At 37.1% G+C, this 7,667-nt stretch overlaps 2 long non-coding RNA genes across 2 annotated transcripts; both read left to right on the top strand.

The window, feature by feature from the left end:
• LOC110271253 lies at positions 1,006-4,894 on the top strand. Its single transcript, XR_002361760.1, has 3 exons — positions 1,006-1,034; positions 4,532-4,606; positions 4,698-4,894. It is a non-coding gene; the product is annotated as an uncharacterized LOC110271253 (long non-coding RNA).
• On the top strand, positions 1,553-4,183 carry LOC110271254. The gene is made up of 3 exons (XR_002361761.1): positions 1,553-1,605; positions 1,693-1,850; positions 4,001-4,183. It is a non-coding gene; the product is annotated as an uncharacterized LOC110271254 (long non-coding RNA).

The following is a 7,667-nucleotide window of genomic DNA, read 5'->3' as shown; positions in this document are numbered from 1 at the left end:
CCAAAATCACATAATCTCTTAAAATCAAAACCTTAAATTTTTAAATTAGGGAAATTTCTAGATTCTTACCAAATTGATCCATGGATTTTGTAGAGAATTTTGAGACGAACACGTAGTCACTGACGACTCGTAAATCGGAACTCCGGATTAAAAGTTATGGACGATTGAATTTCGGAGGTGAGAGTTACGGGTCTTTAGCATCAATTTACTCTTCCTACGTGAATTCCCTTTGATTTAGGGAAGAGTGGCTGAAGCCACTTATAAGAAAGTGAATGGGCTGGGCCATGGGCGTCCAGTTCGATCGGTTCTGTCTGTTGATTCGATTTTGTGCCAAAATATTTAAAATTAGTGTCAAAATTCATATTTTTAATATTTCTACTTCCGTAAACTATAAAATTTAATTGCTTAATTTCTTTGAATAATTAATTTATTGGCTAATTATTTATTAATTTTTTGGGGTTTACATTCTATCCACCTAATTAAGAATTTTGTCCTAAAAATTTAGATCCAGTTACCTGATAATAGGTGTGGGAGTCACTTCCCATTCCGGATTTCAAGCTCTCAAGCGTGTTAGTTCCTCAATTCTAACTCGACTCCAAAAAACCTTTACTAATGGTACTACTCTTCCGCGTAGTCGCTTAACGTTGGTATCGTGCATTCTAACCGAAAGTACTTGAAATGTTAAATCTTCTTCTGTAAACCCCAGTTAAATTAGTAGATAATTAGTCAATAAATTATTTTTTAATAAAGAATATTAGAAATGTGAATATAATATTAAATTAGGATAGATCTCATCAAAACGAGAATTTTGACACCAATTTCGAAGAAAATGGTCCAAAATTGGACCAAAAGAGCCGAACCGAACCTAAACCGTGTTGTCGGTCCAACCGGACCAACCCTTTTAGTGAACCCAAAGCCTTTCTTCCCCTTCACTTTAACAAAAATGAAGCTTTCAGCTTCCAGGGAAGGGAAGGACGAGAACTTCGCCGAAAACCCTTACGGTGGTTCCGATCCCCGTAACTTCTCCGTCCGATGTAAGACCCGGTTAATTAACGGCTAATTAATCCATAAATGAGAATTTATTCTAGAAAATCCAAAATGTTATTTTTATGGCTAAATGTGATAGAGGAGATTGAAACGAGAATTTCGGTACCAATTTTATAGAAATCGGACCAAGATTGGGCCGAACGGGCCAAACCGGGCCAACCGAACACAAAGTGGGCCCTTGGCCCAACATAACTAAACCAAAACCCTAGTTTTCAGCACTCTCTCTCTCCTCACATAACACTCTTACACGCTGAAATTGGAGGCACAAGAGGGAAGAACACTCTCTCAACTTCTATCTCTCACTTGATCTTCAAACCACCATAACTTTTGATCTAGAGCTCCCATTGCCGCACCATTTGTGGCCACGCGTTCACCGCGGAGAGCTCTATAAAAAACATACAATTAATCTTGAGGTAAGCCACGTTTTGCTCTTCGAATTTTCAGCCTTGTTTTCGAGTTTCATGAGCAAAAATGTTGAGATTTTGGGCTCTTTGATGTTATAGGACCCAACTCTCTTGAAGGAGAAGGTTAATCTTGTCTCCTTGGACCTTGGGTGTGGTAATATTCTCAACCCTAGTATAATTTGTTGTTCTATGATGTTTGGGTTTTGAGATGTTGTGTATGGGTATGATGATTGTGGCTTAGGTTGTGTATATGTGAATATTGGAGCTTGATTGGTGACTTTGAAGAGCTTGAAAAGGGTTTGGTGGTGAAAAATCTGTTCTTGAAGGTGTTGAGACCTTGAGAGCTTGAGAAAAAAGTGGTTTGGAAGTGCTCCGGTTGAGCTTGGAAAATCGGCTAAGGTATAGTCTCGGTTTTCCGTATCTAATATGTAATGTGGTAGGAAATACTTAGGCTAGAGGCCCTAAGATAGGCATTGAATTGTTGATGTTGTTGAATGGTTGATATATATATGATGTGGTCATATATGTGATGATGATTATTAATGCCTTGATGGTATGATGTATGAGAAATATGCATGTTATGATATATGCTTGATGAATGATTATGGTTGAATTGTGGGTAAAACCATGTTGATGGTGAGTATGATATTGATGATGTACAATGATGGTTGATTGGAATTGGTGTTGTTGAAAATTGGCATGAGGAAGAGTATATGATATGTCAATGTATTTGAGTTTGAGCCACTTGGGTGAAGTGAGTTAAAATGATGAGATAGTGATTTTGGTAAATTGAGATAATGTGTCAATGTGTGAGCTAAGGAGGCTTGATGTTGACTTTGGTATGTTTTGATTGATTTCAAAGAAAAGGGATGAAATTGGCATGTTTTGACTGATTTTGAAAAGAGTTGGAAATGGCTTGTTTTGAAAATGGCATTTTGTGGTTTTGTATGAAAAATATGGTTTTTGAGCATACTTTGATGGGACATAACTTGGACTACGGATCTCTGTTTTGTGCCAAATCTATTTAGAAAGGAAATTGGATCCGGGATGTCCATGCCGTTCGAAAAACGGGTGAAAAATGATTTAAAATGAGGAAGTTATGTCCGTTGGAAGATTGGGGGTTGAAACTGTGAATTCTGCAGCTTTTAACTTAGAAAAATTTTTAGCAGAATGACCCCCCCGCACGTAGGCACACCTGGCGCGTATGCGCCGTTCTTCTAGAAAGCGCCATCCACGCGTATGCGTGGTGTGTGCGGGCGCGCCGATGTGCTGCACCCAATGCCCAGCCAATTTCCAGAGAGTTATGCCGGAAATTGTGCCAGTCTTGTGCCTGGGGCACGAGAGCACCCACGCGTAAGCGTGGCTGACGCGTGCGCGTTGCTTGGCTATTTTTTTCAATCCACGCGTTAGCGTGCATGACGCATACGCGTCGATGAGTTTTGTGGCCATCCACGCGTACGCGTGGAGTGCGCGTACGCGTGGCCCTGTTTTCATCCCAAAGTTGATTTGTGAGTTTTAAAAGCTAAATCTCATACTTCTAAGCCTCCGATCTCACCCCTTATGTATTAAATCATTATGATATGCCTAGCAATGAGAAAGGAGCTAGGGGATGTGGTAACTTGCGAATGAAGCAAGGGGAAAAGTTATGATCAATGATGATCAAAGATGATTATATGAGATACGGAGGATGGCGGTGGAAGTACCGTGTATGCCATGAGCCGAAGGGCTATATTTATTGATAAATGGTTGGTTCTTGATTGAACCATGAGCCGGATGGCTGAGTTATTGCCGGATACAGCGGAGCCATGTTGATAAATTGGCTAGTTCTGGATTGAACTGTGAGCCGAATGGCTGAGTTATTGCCGAGTTACGGCAAAGCCATTATGGATTATGGCTGAGTATAAAGGCATATATGATAAATGAACGAATATGATAAATGAATAATGATGGAAAATGTTGAATGTAAGCATGCTTGTGTTTTCTCTCTGGTTGTAAGGGTGACAGGGCACCGATACCCTCTAATGGCGACAGGGCGCAAATACCCTCTAATGGTGACAGGGCACATATTCCCTCTAATGATATTAATCCGCAACAGAGAGACTGTGCCCGGATTAGCTACCGGACACGTCAGGTTGGCTTGATAACCGACAGATGATATCATCAGCCATTAGGGACAGGCATTCATCATATGCATACTATGTGAATTGATTGAGATTGCCTATTTGACTGCATATTACTTGCTATTTGTCTAAGTGCCTTACTTGTTCCTATTTGTATATCTCTTGTCTGATATAACTGTGTTTGCTATATTATGCTCCTGCTGGTGGTTGGGAGGTTTGAAGGAATTGGAAAGGGAAGTATTATTTAGACTGAAGAATCTTTAGTCAGATGCCCTTTTATGGTTTAGCTTGTTTATAAGCTTTGAATTATTTGGAGGAAGTTCTAGGATTGCCTTTGGCTTTCCTCTATTATTATGTATTATATATGTGGAAGCTGTTACCATGCTGGGGACCTCTGGTTCTCACCCATACAGATTTTGTGGTTTTCAGATGCAGGACGTGAGATTTCCCGCTGAGGCATGCTAGAGATTTCTAGATTTGCGAAGACCCTTTGTTCTCGAGACTATGTTTTGCTTTATATGTTTTGCTTAGATACTTTTATCTCCATTAAATAATACAAACTGTGATGACTCCTCTTATGGGAGATTTTGGAGAATAAGTTTCTGTATTTGTGTCCCTTTGGGTTTCCTTTGGGGTTTTCCTTATTTTATCATATGTATATATTGCTATGCTCGGACCGGTTATCTTCGCAGCCGGATTTTGAGTCTTGATATTCCTGTTTTTGACACTCCTTTGTATATATATAATCTCGCGTTGGTTTATCCTTGTTCGTTGCGTTATCGATCGGAGTGTTGCGCTTTCAAGTTGCGATTTTTGTTTACCCCTTTTTCTACAAAGGCTCCTAGTTATAATCAATCATTCATACTACTATACGTACTAAATTTAGAGGTCGTAATACCTTGCCATCTCTGAATTATGACTTAAGCATAAGACTCTGTATGGTAGGGTGTTACATCCGAGTTCCGATTACCGCACCGTTTGCGGTCACGCGTCCACCGCATCGAGCTGTATATTTCTATCGGAACAATTTCACTGGTAACTTGTTTAATCACTCTCAGCCCTCTTTTCCCCCAATTTTTAAATTTTTAATGGGAAGGTTGAATTTCTTTGATTTCTGATGTTTTAGGATCCAATTAGTTTGAGAAAAACGTTCACTCTTACTTATGTGAGGATTAGATAAGGTGAGGATATGATAAATCTATTTTAATTTTATTAAATTTGAGCTTTGAGAATTAAATTAGATATATATGTATTATGGATGTGTATTAGGTTGTGAATAAATAATTGGAGCTCGAAATTGGGAATACTGAAACTTGGAGAAAGCGGATTAGTTGAGGTTTTGAGGTCTGTGTTCTTTTAAGAAAATTGTCTTGGAATAATACTTGGAAATCGGATAAGGTATGGTTTAGGTTTCTTGCATTTAATATATAATGTTCTGTGAAAACTTAGGCTAGATGACCATAGGATAGGTTGGATTGCATGTGTATATTTAATGCTTAGTATTCTGTTGATGAACATGGTTGGTTTGGTGCTTGTTGATTAACTGGTGATTTGGTGAATTATTGATTTGAGGTATAACTATTGTGGAAGTTGTTGTGATAATGAGGTATTTTATGTTAAAAGCCTAGGATTTGTGAACTATGATTCTTAGTTGGACTTTGGTTGTTGAATTTGAATATTGTATGAGTATAATTGTTGATTTGAGGTAGATTTATTGTGGTGATTGTTATGATGATGAGGAAGGGTATGTTGAATTGAAAAGAAAGCAGGTTTGGACCCAAAAAGGGTGGCAACGTCCGAGTTTTAGAGGAGATGCTACCGAAATTTTATAAAAATTAGAGATTTTATTTATATGATTATTTAAATAGATTTAGATTCAAAGGTTATATGGTTTGATTAGAGTTATTAAGAAAATGAGCATGTTTTAAGTTTGATTCATTTAGAAAAGAATGAATTATGTTTTGAATTGGAACTATTGATGGACGGAATGGGAGGTGTGATAATGAAGGATAAGGGTTGAATATGATTGACGTATAATGATGAATGAGATGCGATTGAGAATGATATGGATGTTGATGAATTATAATTGAATTATTTATATGGCTTATGAATTTGAATAATCTGAGATACGAGATTCCCTGGATCAAGTGCCGTGGGTTGCCACCACATGTACCAGGTTAAAACTCGATACTCTGTTGACCCTATGACGTAAGTGTGACCAGGCACTATATAAATTCCCGGGAATGTTACCCCCATTGAGCAATATTGATTATTGAGAAAAAGCTATGCATAGACTCTTGAGGATGCACGTCGGGGGATAGTCTAAGGACAATTCAGACTTGTCGGATTGGCTGGATAACCGACAAATGAGCCTCATCAGCCATAGGATAGGCATGCATCATATGCATATTACTTGAATTATTTGCTTGTGCTTTAATTGGGTGTGCCTATATGTACTTGTCGTGCTAAATGTGTATTTGTTACCTGTAATAACTGTAACCTTCTTTTATTTGCCTTATCTGTCTATTTATCTGTGAAAATGCATGATGGAGTTGGAGGTATGGAGGAATGGCAGTATGGGACCTAGATTTAAGGTTAAGTTAAGTTAGGATTAAATATTTTTTTAGAAAACCACCTTTTATGGCGTCTGTTTAATACTTTAAGCTCTATAATCTGAGTGTCGTCGTTCTAAGATTGCCTCTGGCATTCCCAGGACCTTATATATTATGTGTGTGGCACCTTTACCATACTGAGAACCTCCGGTTCTCATTCCATACTATGTTGTTGTTTTTCAGATGCAGGTCGAGAGGCATCTCGTTAGGCGTCTGGACCCTTGAAGCGGAGTGGTTACAGGGTTATTTTGTTATGCTATGATGTGTATATATGTATTTGGTTTTCTCTCCGCATAACTTGTTCTTTTGATCCTCCTAGAGGTTTATGGAGAGGCAGGATTGTGTATATGTACTTTTGGGTTTTGAGATATGTATGTATATATGTGTAAATATTCTCCGGTCAGTCTTGACTTCACAGGCTGAGTTAGGAGCTTATTATTTTGTTTCTTTGGCACTCTATTCCTACTTCTGTTATCTTATATTTAATAATTATGATTTTTTTAGCACGTAAGTTAACTCGTGCTTTGAGCGTTGCACTTTTATTTTGCGATTTTTGTTTCCTCTTTTCTTCAAGGCTCCTAGCATATTATAATTCTTGTGATATTATATGTACTCATTTTATTTTAGAGGTCGTAATACCTCTCCACCTCTGTTTTACGACTTAAGCGTAAAGCTTAGGGTGGTAGGGTGTTACATCTTCTAATTCAACTGATATGGTAGTAAAACTATTTGATACGTCGCTGGCCACCAATCCGTCTTAATACTTCAAACGGCTCGATACACCTCGATTTCATCTCCTTTGTCTTGATTGTCCCTCGATTCCAATCTATTGAAGCAACCTCGAAAAATGCGTAACTTCTTTCCTTAACTTATCCAGTTTTCTCTCTCAATCTGCATAACTTTTCTATCGGTTTTGCTCAATCAAAATCTCAACTTAAATTCGCTTAGTTTTTTTCCGTTGTCTTGGCTTTCGATTTGGGACCTAGGACATTTAAGCTTTCAAGGAATAATTTTTCCTATAACTTGTCAAACACTGAGTTATATACACCGCTACTTCATCTTTTATGATACATCTTAGTAATTTTAAGGTGAATTAAAGGTTCATTCACCATGTGTGCTTTGGATAATAGTTTATGTGTCTACTTTATAGTAATAAATTTGTTATAGAGAATTTACTAAAAATAAATTAGGGGTCTAATTTGTAGTAATAAATTTTGTTATAAAGTTGTACGTAAATTCAGGTAAAAGAGAACTCTTACCTGTAGGTGCAACTAGGAATAGTGTTGTTTTTTGTGTTAATTTCTCTAAATTAATATAATTTTTTTGAAAATCATCGTTTTAATAAAAAATATTATAAATATCTCTTCTTATTACAAAAAATTTTTTTGTTTATATAAAAATTTAATAAATAAATAAATAAAAAATATTTGTATAAAAAAATTTTATGAAATATTATTATTTTAGAAAGAATATGTGAAAATAGT

Source organism: Arachis ipaensis, chromosome B04 (genome assembly GCF_000816755.2).
Source record: "Arachis ipaensis cultivar K30076 chromosome B04, Araip1.1, whole genome shotgun sequence".
Taxonomy (NCBI): domain Eukaryota; kingdom Viridiplantae; phylum Streptophyta; class Magnoliopsida; order Fabales; family Fabaceae; genus Arachis; species Arachis ipaensis.
This window is presented reverse-complemented; position numbering and strand designations above follow the sequence as displayed.